Raw genomic sequence first — 13,666 nt, forward strand, 5'->3', positions numbered from 1 at the left:
GAAAATTCCTGACTCCCTTGGGCACAGGAAAACACACGCAGAGCCCTGTTTTCACCATAGGATATTACTGGAATGCTGTCCCATCACAAGCAGAGGGTGGTTCTAGTGACAGGCAAACTAACTCCCCCAGGGGTCCTAAAGGACAATATAATGTAAATGTCATAATTAACATGTCCTGTATTAATTAATATGAAATCTGGTGAACAAAAAATCCTACAAAACCTCACCCTCCCCAAGCCCACACTGTGCCTACAGCCTTTAGTGCATTAACAACCCCAAATCCAAGTCAATCAACCTTCCCCCAGACACTCAGAGCTGCAAAGACCAAGGCTCAGCACCAAATTATCCCGATTTTCCTCCTAGAGGAGAAGGATCTGACCCCAAGAGTTTGTTACCTCCCCTGGGACAGGGGAACCCATCCCATTGCCACCACATTCACAGCCACCCGTTGCTTCCAAGCTCGGGACCCCAGCAGAACAAAGACCGAAACAGGACATCTCTGGGAGTGCCTGTGCCCTCATCCCCCCCAGGATTTCCACTGGGATGACCTCTCCAGGCTTGAGGATCAGATTCCCTTGAGGATCAGCTTCCCTGGCTGCAGGTGCTGTTGAATGCAGCTATGCCACACCAACAAGCCCCGGAAATTCCTCACCCAAGACCCCAAATCCATTGCTCCTCCACTGTGATGACTCTCTCCGAAAAAACCAGCAGCCAGTCAAGTCCAGAGGAATGGTCTGGAGGTGAAAAGCTCCTCAACTTCTTTCAAAAACTCCACAACCTTCAACTGCACCCTTGGAGAGACAACATTGGTGTGCAGCCTGTGGATCACAACGAAAGCAAAGAGGTCAAAGAGCTCTCAGCATTTTTTCAATGTATATTTGGCAAGCTTACAAGACAACAATTTGCTTCCCAGGGCCCTTTTACTTCCCTGGAAATTCCAAGAGCAGCGTTTAAAAGGGAATTGACAGATGCAATTATTATTATTATTATTATTATTATTATTATTATTATAGTTGTTGTTGTAAGAAAATTTGTTTTGTTCCAACAACAAGACAAAACTCTTCAGTCAGGGAGGGGAGTTTTCCACCAAAGCCAGTTTTAGCAGGGTAGTGAGATCTTCCTACAGAAAGAAAACATGGGCTGTGTGATGAACGACAAAGATCATCTGCAAAAAGAGGAATAACACTTTCTGTCCAGAAACCTGGAATTGCAGGCTCTCGTGGAAGGCTTTGGAATGTGTTAGGAGTTGTAATCCTCCCAGCAGAACCTCAAAAGCCTTGGCCTGTCCTGCCCTTTTAAATCCAGGACTTGACAGCTATTTAAGCAGAACCACAAGCGTTAGAGGTGGGAGAGGCCTGGGGATCATCTAATCCCTTCCATGACTGAAACACTCCAACCGTGCTGCAAAGGGGACGTGGAAATTCCTGCAGAGGGAATAATCAGCAAAAGTGGGGCTGGAAGTCCAAGGAAGCACATCCCCTTTGGTTTTCCACTCGTTAATGAATTAATCTCCGAGCTCGTGGCGCTGCTCCCGAGCAGAAGGATGATGACACAACAATCTGTGCTGCTCCAAGGCTGCCCACACAGGAAGAATTCCTCTTTCCAGGTGGTGTTCACCCACCCAACAGGTTCCCCAGGAGGGGAAAAAAAAGGCAGTGGCCTTCATCCTCTACCAAAACGCACATCTCTGATGCTTTTACAGCAATGTTGTTTTGAGTCTTAAGAAACAAACTCTCCATAAATCACATCATAAAATATATCCAGCCTGATGGTTTACAGGAAAGCTCAGCAATGGCAGGTTTTTGAGGTGTTTTTTGGGGGTTTTTTTTGGTGATAATCCACCCTAAAAAAAGGCAGTTTTCTTCTGATGCTGGAGGTAGGACAGTTTATGGTGTGGGGCTTAAAAGCCTTGCTCACAGTTGAATTATTTGAAGGTCAATCAGCCACTGGTAACTGAATTCCACCACCCCCAGCCCCCCTCCTTGTTTTATTGGGATTAATATTTGTGCTTTGCAGCTCTGCTGTAAAATGGATTGTGGTTTTCCTGAACTTTTCACCCTACTTTTTCCACAGGCTTGGGAGTTTGCAGGGGGGCAGCTCAGTTATTTGTGTCGTACTTTAGAAGGGAAGGTAATTCAGGCCTTGAACCAGGATTTGCTGAGTCTTTTGAACGGTGCCTTAAAAAAAGCAGTCCCTGGGGATGCAGGTAGCAGGAGGGTTGGACAGCAGAGGGATAAAGTCAGGCAGGAGTCCAAGCCCGGTAGAGGGAATAAGAGATGGAGAAACTCCCCCCCAAACCCCTACTTTTAAGGACAGAGCTCCTCTCTCAGCTTACACAAAACCCTCTTTAGAAGAACCGTGCTGGGTCCCCAGCCAAGGAAGGGCCTGAAAGGAGATGGTGGCAACAGGGAATGGAGGGACACCAAGAAAAGTTGGAAACTCAGTCAGCTCCTGGCTGCCCTCAGCAACAGGTCACAGCAGCTGGTGGGCACAAGGAGGCTGTGATGCCCTGTGTCCCAGAGAAGACCAAGTTGTCACCAACTTCGAGTCTCCCCAGTGTCTTCCTCCCGGGATACACAAACCACATATCAAATCTCATCTCTTGGGAGATGCTTTTAAGTTCTCAGTGGCCTGAAGCAGATTTTTTTTCCGTGCAGGATCACTTTGTGATGCCAGAGTTTGAAACTCCTTCATCTGCAGGATGCCCTTCCCACCCACCAGAGTGACACGGACACCAAGGCAAGAGCAGAGATCTGCTTGGTTTTGGCACGTGAGATATTAAATTCAAGCTGGTCCCATCCATGTGCTCCAGGTGGAAATCCAAGGCCTTCTGTGACCACCTACATGGGACTGCAAGAAAATTTAGTTCTTCCCCGTGTTGTGCCTCTCTGATGGGAAATTTGGTACCTCAGCACAACAGCAGCTCGGCCACAAGTCTCCTGGAAGGACTCAGTGCCTATTTGGGAACAAGGAGGCTTAACTCCACTCTGGAAGCCCACGAAGGCAGCATCAAATTTGGGTTTTGGGTCACCCCTATTCCTCAGGTCAAAGGGGGAGTGAGGCTTTGCTTTCAAAGCAGCCTCTGGGTGTGGGGAAACCTTCCGGTCAGGTGGCAGAGGGGGTTTGGGTAAGACCAGCCACCACATCGCAAAGGCAGCCCAGCACTGAAGCCCATGATGCCACTAAAGTGGCCCAAAATGTGAATCTGGAGGCTTTGACTCGAAGATCTGCACTGGCTTTCACTCCAGGAGCAGATTTCTCCTGAGACTCCTGCACTGCTCCTTCCAACCATGGCCGGCAACTCCAAGGGAAATGACTCTCTCTTATGTTTTGGCACTTCCAGTGTTGGCAGGAGGGAGGATGGAAGAAAACAAACCTGAGGCTCCCAGAAACTCCATAAACAAACCAAGATTTCTTTTCGATGTGGTTCTGGAGAGAGCCAGAGCTCTGGGGAGCAGAAGGAGGGGGATTTCAGCCTCAGCATTGGCCAGTGCTTCTTCCAAGCACAGAACAAAACGGAGCCTGCACCTCTTCTGCACCTCACACCATCACTTCATTCAGCTTAGACAATGAGGTGATCCAATTGTGAGGGAGACACCCCTTGGAAAGCACATGGAATGTGTTTGCTTGGTGGTCTGCCTCCCCTGGGGGCATTAGGGAGTGCTGGTAACCCGAGGAAAGGTGCTGCTTCAGCCACAAGAATCATGGAATGTCCTGAGCTGGAAGGGAACCACAAGGACCATCCAGTCCAACTCCTGGCCCTGCCCAGGACACCCCAACAATCCCACTCTGTCTCTGAGGGTGTTGTCCAAACCCTCCTGGAACTCTGGCAGCCTTGGGGCTGTGCCCACTGCCCTGGGGAGCCTGGTCAGTGCCCAACCACCCTCTGGGGGAAGAACCTTTGCCTGAGATCCAACCTGAACCCCTCTAAACTCCATGTCACTAGGAAGGATGGACAGACTTGGATATGTTAGAGCAGATCAACCGTGTGGTTTTCCAGGTGCGGAGGCACATCCAACATCCCTGCTGGGTCACGGGTGAAACAGAGCAAGTCGGACTCTTGTGCAGGAGCTCCTCTAGAAGGGACTTTTTCTCTACTCTCTCTACAGACTGAGGTGTTCCAGACAACATCTGCTCCTCCTTGAGCATGTTAATTGTGTCCCTGAGCCCAGTGGGTGGCACAAGGAGTGTCCGTGGTGCTCCACGTGCCTGTGACACTGAAGCTGTAAGTCAGAGAGGGGCATCTCTGCTGGCATGAGTTGAGCATGCAAAGAGCAGGTTTCTTTGCCCCCAGTTGCCTCCTGGAGGCATCCCCTGGGTCCCTTGTGGGTCCGCAGGAGCTCCTTGATGCTCTCTGGGATGTCCTCCCAGAGAGGTTTCCCAAGGAGGACCTCTCCTCTCTCTCCAAGGCTCAGCCCAGCAAGTCCTCCTCAGCTTTTGGTAGAAACTTCTGCACCCAGGGTTACCTTCAACATGAATTCAGTGCCCCAAAATCTCCTCCATTTGGGTCCCACTTCAGCACAGCCTCCTGTCCACCAGGATCCTGATGTGGGATCATGGGTAGCTACTCAGGAGGTGAGGGCTGACCTTGTGCTGGTAAGGCAAGGAAAATAGGAGAGGTTTGATGGAAGCCTTTCTTTGTGAGAGCTCCAGTGCCTGTGTGAGGCAGGTTTTCCCTGCTGGAAACTCTACACAAGCTACCAGATGGTCAGGAAGAAAGAGTTTCCTCCTTTTCTTCCTTCTGGAAGCTGCTGGGATTGTTGCTGCTGTCAGAGCATCCTCAGTGCCTTTATCCAGCCTTCTGCCACTCTGCAACCACACTCCCAGCTTATTTTTCCAGGGATTTCAGTGTAATTTTGTCTAGGGCTGTGCTCCTTGGGCAGTTTTACTCACAGATTAGTCCATGTCATGCTCACAAGCACAGAGCTGCATGATTTTAGTGAGTTTACTAGTGAACAGCTGCTGGTCCTAAGCCTGGTCCTAACCCTAATTCTGACCTGACTGATTTTCTTACAAATCCAAACCACTGATTCACTGTCACATACTGCCCATATGGCCCAAGGAAGTGTTTCTGGATAACATAAATATACTTGATTTCTTCCCCCCCCCCCCCCCCCCAGCTGGTTGCACCTGACAGAACCAGTTGTTAAAACATGGTTTGTCCATGATGATGATTTAAGTCAGAGTAAGGTCAGGCAGCCACAATATCAGGCACCCAGGTTTAATACAACTCTGCCTCCTGGACAAACAGGTTGTTTGGTTGTGGAGGCACCACTGGACAGATGTGATCTAAAAAAAACCCAGTTGGTCAGATAACAAGAACTCAGCTCTTAATCCCATCATTAATGAACAAGTAAGTCACAAATGGGTCACTTCTACCTCTCTGGCTTAGCTGCCTTACTGATAAAAATGAATAAGCTTTGCTTTTTTCTGCTTTTTTTAAATTTATCTGCTCTGCTGTGATGTTCTGCAGACTGATTAATTAGGTGGTTTTGTGTGAAACAAGGCAAAAGGACGCTGGTGCTGGGAACAGCCTGCAGGAGATGCTGCTGAAGAAGTGCATATTTTGTCAGGGGTGATAGAGCAGAGAGGCCAGAGAGTCAACTCACTGCCCTGCAACCTCAGGGCTGGTTTGCTGGTTCCCACTCCTTAATCTTCTCTTTTTGGATTGATTTGATCAAAAAAACCTCGGGATGCTTCAGTGAGGCCACTCTTGCAGTGTAATGAAAACTCTGTTTAATAAAACTCTTGAAGTTGCCATTTTCTCCCTTGAGATCTCGGTGAAGCACAGCGTGCTGCTCCCTTGTTTCGGAACGCATTTTCCACGAGGTGGATGCATGTATTTGTAAGTGCATACATAGTCATTTCAGCATTGGCTTCCCCCTGCTCTGACTCCAAGCACAACAGCTCAGCTGCCCTTGGAAGGACTTCACACAACAGCACGACGGGAATATTGCGAACTTCCACGAGAGCTTCGCACGACCGGCGGCAGGAAGGGAGAGCACACATGTCCCCAAGCCTTCTGAAGGTTCTCTGCCGTGATTTCTGAGCCCCAGGCCCGGGTCCTGGGACAAATTAAGATTTTCCATTCCCAGATGTTCGTTCCGCCTTGTTGCGACACCTCTTACCTACTTTGGGGCTGACCTTGCGCTGGGCCCGGGACTGTTCACGAGTTTTTTAGTCATTGTTAAGAACAAGGAAAGAGAAACAAACATCTGGTCAGCAGAGCTGCCAAGAGCGCATTCCTTCCTTGTTTTTCAACCTTTCAATCCCTTTGTTTTCTGCCTGAAATTCCATTTGATAAATGCACGGAGAGCCACAGGGCACTGATCAGATGCAACTCCTGGCCTGACCTGTGGCACCACAGACATCCACAGAGCCCAGAACGAGATTAAGGCCCTGGTAGAACCATCCTAACCGTGCATGGGGGGGCTGATTCTACTCCCACTGAGGTCAATGGGAGCTTTGCCCCCAACTTCAGTGGGAACAGGATGGGGCTTTAGTGCTGTTGCTGCAATGAGATGGTGCTCGAGCCCATCCCCTGCCCAGTTGGGGCCTTCAAAGTTTCTGCAGCTCTCAGGGAGGTTTTTTAATTGGAAACAACAACTTTATTGAATGTTGGCCTGAGGTGCTGGCACAGCCTGCCCAGACCAGGTGGGGCTGGTCCAACAAAGGCTCGTGAAATGTCAAACACGAGAGGGGCCACATGACAAGAGCTTCACCCTCTGGCCCTTGGCTGAATGAGTTTCAGCCTCCTGCACCTCGGCACAGCTCCGTCCTCAAGCAGCACAAAAGCTGAGACCTGCAGGGAGCTGACCCTGGGTCCATCCTCCCCAGCTATAGGTGCCTCTCCACAACAGGCAAGTTAGGAGAAGCTGAAGAGTTAAGAAGCAGCAGGAGAAGCTGCCTTAGATTTCATCTGTCCAAAGAGAGACTCCCCCAGGGGTTAAGCCAGAGCTTAGGGGGGCTGCACCACCTTCCAGAGACACCTGTCTTTTGAAGAACCCTGCTAAAGCAGGACTACATCTTAACCTGAAACCAGGACCAAGAGTTCAGGGGAGCTCAGAGGAGCTTTGCATCCCTTCAGAGATGTCCTAGGGAAAAGGTAAGGCACAAAAGGCCCGCTATGTTCCCGCTCGATGGGATGTCTTCCCAAGGCTGTTGCTGGGAATACCAAGCATCTGAGTCTCTTAAAAAGCTTCCCTCTGTTTTTTATTTACGTGTGAGTGAGCCTGTGTGCCTGAAAACCAGATTGGAAGATCATTAATCCGAGACAAGAAAGTGCCAGACTCGTAGAATGCTGTCCCTCCCAGTTGTCAGTCCTCTCCGACCCCAACCTACGCAACAACTGACGCTGTGGAGCGGGATTGTGCCGGCCTGGAAAGCCTCCCTTTTCCATCAGAGACGCCAAATCTGCGGTGTGGCTCGACGATCCAAGTTGACACCAGCCATGAGAACAATCCCTGCTGGTCACTTCCATCAAAGCCAAGTTTTGGGCAACGCAATGTTCGGCATTTCCAGCAAACCGCTCTCGTCGAGCTCGTTTGCGTTGCCAGATTTCTTTTCTTCTTTTTTTTTTAATTTTTTTTCTTAAATGCTTTTTTTTTTTTTCCTTTCAGCCATACATTTTAGATTAAAAAATAATAATCATGCAATCTCGCAGGAAATTGGGCTTTCAAAATCGGGTTGCAAGGAAGTATGGGCCGGTGGAGATTTGATCAGGCAGACTTTACAGCCCTGCGGCTCCTTGGATACCCTTTTTCATTAAGATCAGTTTCAGTTTCTGGCCCCTGTTCTCCCATCAAGAATCAACCTTTTCAAGGGAGCTGCAAACTCAACAGCCAGTTATTAATTTCGCTTGTGAATGTAAAGGCCTCACCGAGCCCCGATGCTGATTTAAAGTGGTTTCTGAGTGAGGATATTACAGCCCAAAGGAGAGTTGTTGCCTGCCCAGTTCCTGCACACAGGAGGTCTGAATATTATCAGTGAGATTGCTCAGAGAGATTTCTATCTCCTGGCTCAGAAGAAAATACTCTCAGGCACGTGGTGTGACACTTGGGGATGGTCCTGTGCAGGGCTGAGAGTTGGGATGGATGATCTTTGTGAGGCCCTTCCAACTCAGTATATTCTGGGATTCTGTGAAAAAGGATTTGGGGTGAGCCTGAGAGTATAAATGCAGAAGGACCTTGGCATAGTGGATCTGTCCTGGCATTTCCTGAGCCCTTTTATCAACTGGAGAGGAACAATGCCCCTCACACCTGGAAATTACACAATATTTGTATTGAGAAACTTGGACAAGTCTGATGGAAACTACTAGGAAGTTCATCTTTTGGGGAAAGAAAATTGTTACAACTTTCCTAAGCTTCCTATCAGTTCCATCTATTGGGTCCTACCAATTCAGAGTGGCTTAAGAGCCCCTGCAAACCAGGCAAAAGCCTTCATAAAATCTTTAATAAAGGAAATGTTTTGGAAAGCCAGCTTGACCAGGCCTTCTCCAAATGGAGGGACTACACTCAAGCTTTGGAAATTCTTCCTCTGTGCTGTACAGATGCCCTCTCACTGACCCACAACTTCCTTTAACACTCCTCAGGAGGAAGAAAGGAATCCCTGCTAAAATTATTGGCTTTCACTGAGAGTATTTGCTTTGAGGGCAAGGCCAGCACACGTGCTTGGCTTTCTCAAAGCACTTCCATGAACGCAGCACAAACTCTGGGCTCCTGCAGCTTGGAGATGCCTTTTTTTTCCCACAGGCAGACACATATTGGTGTCTTGTAACACTCCCATCTTTTGCACAGTCCATGGAAACTCCATGGAGAGCTCAGGACATGGACCTCCCTTGGTGTTCATGCCCTATATTCACATTTTGGGGTCCCTTGGTCCAGTATTTCACTTCTTTCCAAACATGGTCCACAGGGGCAAAGCAAAGACTGTTTGATGGGGAGCATCAAACAGTGAGATTCCCTCACAGAATCTCAGGATATGCTGAACTGAAAGGGACCCACAAGGATCATCCAGTCTAACCCTCAGCCCTGCACAGGCCCATCCCCAAGAGTCACCCCCTGTGCCCCAGAGGATCAGCCAAACCCTCCTGGAGCTCTGGCAGCCTTGGGGCTGTGCCCACTGCCCTGGGGAGCCTGGGCAGTGCCCAACCAGCCTCTGGGGGAAGAACCTTTGCCTGAGATCCAACCTAACCCTGCCCTGACACAACTTCAGACCGTTCCCTCCGTCCTGTCCCTGGTCCCCCCAGAGCAGAGCTCAGTCCCTGCCCCTCCTCTGCCCCTGCCCAGGAAGGTGGAACTGCAGTGAGGTCTCCCCTCAGTCTCCTCTGCTCCAGCTGAACACACCAAGTGCCCTCAGTGTCCTCCCACAGCTTCCCCTCAGGGCCCTTCCCCATCTCTGTTGCCTCCTTTGGACACTCTCTAGTGGCTTAAATCTCCCTTGTGTTGTGTCCCCCAGAGTTCCCCACTATTGCAGGGGAGGGGCCCCAGGGCAGAGCAGGGCAGGACAATCCCCTCCCTGGTGCCCCCAGGACAGGGATGGCCCTCCTGGCTGCCAGGGCACTGCTGGCTCGTGGCCAACACATCCAGCAGCTTTCATTCCCTTTTTCAGCGTCATCAGCTGGGAGGTTTGGGTCTGAAAGGCATCCCAGGGCCGTGAGCTGGAACCCCACCACAGCCACCAAGACAACATCTGCCCTCTCCCTGAGAGGAGAAAACCGAACCAGAACGAGTTTGTGCAACACATAATCGAACCCAGTTGTTCTCCAAGGCGAGGAAGGAGATGTTTGTGCCATCCCCCAAACATCCATCCAGGGCTCCAAGTCCCCACGCTCCACCCAGAGCGATCCTACTCAGCTTCTTGGTCATATTTTTTACACGTAGCTGAAGGAGTTTCCCCCTCATGGAGGTTTTCTGACCAAAGAGCCCAGGAATATTAAGAGCAGTTGACAGAAGAGCTCTGGGGGGATCCAAAGGCTCCTGGCTTACCACGCCACGTAGAGGCCCTCAGGATAAAGTATATCATCTTATTGTTATAATTATTCTTACTTTCATTAAAGGAGAGGAGATGATGAGAGATCCAGGAGGGGAGGAGAGCTGAAATCATGCATACCTTTTTTATGAGACCCAATCCAAACTTGGGGCCCAGTCCCAATCCTCAGATAGCCCATCTCATCAAATCCAGCAGCAGTAGTGAAAAGAGACCTCTAAATTACTGGCTAAAATACCATGGTATGAGGTATTGGACATGGGGCACTTCAAAGCTACTCCCACCATGGCTCTTATGCAGAGTTGATGGGAACTCAGAGGCTGGGGAGCCCCTGACCCAGGTTGCCCAGAGAAGCTGTGGCTGCCCCATCCCTGGAAGTGTCCAAAGCCAGGTTGGAGCAACCTGGAATTGTGGAAGGTATCCCTACCAATGGCAGGGGGTGGGACTGGATGGGCTTTAAAGTGCCTTCCAACCCAAACCATTCTGAGATTCTGCGATCTCAGGTTGTGTTCAGCTTGTTGTTTCAGAGCACTCAGGGGTGCACTCCAAGCTCACAACACACTAAATTTCCTTTTCGATCAAGTCCAGATCAAAACCCCCCTCAGCTCTTCATTCCCTCATGGCTTTGCACTGTGACCTCAGTCCATTCAGATATTCCACCCCAGAAGTGAATCCTTTTTTAGCTGGTGTATCTATTACACTAAACAAAGCCCACAGCTGCTGAAATGATGCCCAAAGCACACCAAACCCGCTCTGCTTTGCTCCAGTAGACGGATTTTGCAGAGATGGGGGTGTGGGAGAGGTGATCCCTGCCTTCTGCTGCAATGAGAGGAGTCAGGGTAAGCAACAGGAACATCTGCCCATGGCTGGAGAGGCACAGGAAAAACATAACTTGTCGTACTCCAAGGAAGCTCCAGATTTCTCAGGCTGCTTCCATATGGATTCCAGTGCTGTTTCAGTCTCTCACATCCCCCAGCCAACACAGTACAAAGTGTCCCTGTTTCCTGGTGTAGCCATGTGGAAGCTGAGATGATCACGTCTTGTTGTACCTTCCCTTCATGCTTCAGACCCAACGCCAGGATAAGCCACAGGTTCCTCGGATGGGAGGATGTTCCTTCACACTGTTGTCATCTCAGGCATCACAAAACCACAGAACCCCAGAATGGTTTGGGTTAGAAGAGACATTAAAGATCATGTTGTTCCAACCCCCTGCCATGGGTAGGGACACCTTCCACTAGCCCAGGTTACTCCAAGCCCTGTCCAACCTGGCCTTGGACACTTCCAGGGATGGGGCAGCCACAGCTTCTCTGGGCAACCTGTGCCAGGGCCTCCCTACCCTCCCAGGGAAGAATTCCTTCCCAACATCCCATCTAACCCTGCTCTCTGTTAGTTGGAAGAGATTCCCTCTTGTCCTGTCACTCCAGGTCCTCTTAAAAAGTCCCTCTCCAGCTCCTTTGGAGCCCCTTTAGATCCTGAGCCTTCTCACTTCTTCCCAATGCTCTGTGAGCACCATCACCCCCGAAGCAGCTGTTTCTCCATCTACCAAACCTTCCTCACACCCTCTTGGCAGCCTCACTCAGAGAACCCCCACACATGGAACTGACCCTGAGCAGGACACAGTGTCACCTCCAGGGCCATGGCCACCCCACGTTCTCCAGCTCTGAGGCGAAAGGTCTCGGAATCTGCAACAACGGAGAGAAACTTATTAACCTTCCTGATCCATCTAATCTGCCAAGGAGTGTCCTATAATTTGTGACTGATGGCTTCCTCCCAGAACACATTAATCACTTTGAGACATAATAAACCTTTCCAGTGAAGAACAAACCACAGCTGTTGAGAAAAAGCAATCTCTGCTTTTTCATGGGCATATCTCGTAGCAGCACTGCCCAAGGGGTGAACTGCCCATTTTCATGCAATTAATGGACATTAATTAGCACAAACAGAAGGTTTATTATGGCCTTTATTCACTACTAATTCAATATTTTCATTTTGTTTGATGTACTTGGCACACCAGAGCTAAAAATGATGCACTTGGGGAAAGCTCCACTGGAGTCAGTTGGGAATTGAATTGTCCCAAACATGTCTTGTCTTCACCTGTCTCAGTTGTCTCCAGAAGACACAGCCAAGAACTATAGAGATACCCCTTCTTACCTCAGCAAAGGTGAGGTCATGTCTATATGACCCCTTGGTCCAAAATGTAGCCGAGGAAAGAGAATTCTAGAAGGTTGAGAGCCTTGGGAAGAAGTCCAAAGTTAAGCCTTTCAACTAAGTAAAAGGCAAAGGTGAAGACACAACAGGGAGGCAGACTGTGGAGTCACAGATCCCAGCAGAAACAAGGGAAAAAGCCCTTTGATTATTAGGAAATGTCTTCTATTAGCAAGGATGGGACTGGGAAGGTGCCACTGGTCACATGTCAGGGAAAGAAGAGGGGTTGTATGGCTTCCTACATGGATCATCTAAAACAAGTTAAAACAAGCACCATTTATTCCCGTTCTGCTCCCCGGATCTTCCATACTTCAGCTTTTCCCCTGTGTCTCTGCACATACAGGGTTTTGCAGGAAATGCTGTCCTAAAGGTCAAAGGAATTGGAGAAATATAACATCTTCCACACAGAGGAGGCAGTTCTTCCACGTTCCCCCTGGCACTCCTTCATCACCCATTTTCGGGCCGTGAAACTCCCACAGCTTGAGAGTGAAAGGGGGCAAAGAAACCCGACCACAGAGTTTCTGAGGCTTCACTAAGGATAACCAAGGAATACTCATGCTTGGATACACAGAGGGCAGATGAAGAGCCAGGTTTTCCATGTGTGCATGGACACAGGGAAGTTTATTCTCCTAATTTGTGGGTTTCACTGGTATTTCCACCAAAAAGGAGAATGCTTTGGAGCTGGAGGTTGGGCATGTTCCTTAAGAACTGGGGGTGATTCCAGAATGCAATTATACTATTAGGACAAATAAAACATGACATGCCTTACTACAGCACATCTAGAAGGAATTTTACGTAGTTTTGAAGACTCCACTTGAGCCCGAAGCAGGCAGCCACTCTGGAATACCAACTGCTCAGGAGAACAAACACAAATTAAAAGGATGAAGTGTTTAAATTCTCATTTTTTTTCCTAGAAGTGGCTTTCCTTTGTCTTGCTTCACTGCTTTTCAGTGAGCTGAACAGATTAAGTTACTGCACCGCGAGCGCAAGCTGAATTACGATCACAAACACACCTTCCTTTGGTGAGGCTTGTAAAGAAAATTAATTCCATTTTTCCACATACCTGAGGAACAAAAGCACTTGTAGAGAGGGATCTCTCCCACAGGGAACGCTTGTGTACTTTGCAGTAGTATTTTATTAAGAGCTGCAGAGTTCAAGGGTCTCACAAATGTAAGTTTTCAATTAGCTTTCCATTGTGTCCCAAACAGCCTCTAAATACTCAACTAAACTTTAATCCAATCACTTGATTTGACTCCAAGCATGATTTATCTTTTAATCATCATCTGTTCAATGAAGGGGAAAAGAAAGCAAACTTGTTCTTGGCCCCTCATGACTCACACATGATTTTACTGCCATCCCAGTTGTGTTTTCCTTTTGGCTGATGTCTTGGCAATTGCGAGCATTGGCTTTGGCTTTCTCTTTAGCTCTGATCTTTCCTGCTCATTTCCCCACCTCCCAAAATGCTGAACAGCAC

Source organism: Pipra filicauda, unplaced genomic scaffold, assembly GCF_003945595.2.
Source record: "Pipra filicauda isolate LSUMZ 115617 unplaced genomic scaffold, ASM394559v2 scaffold282_size1924045_pilon, whole genome shotgun sequence".
NCBI classification, from domain to species: Eukaryota; Metazoa; Chordata; class Aves; order Passeriformes; family Pipridae; genus Pipra; species Pipra filicauda.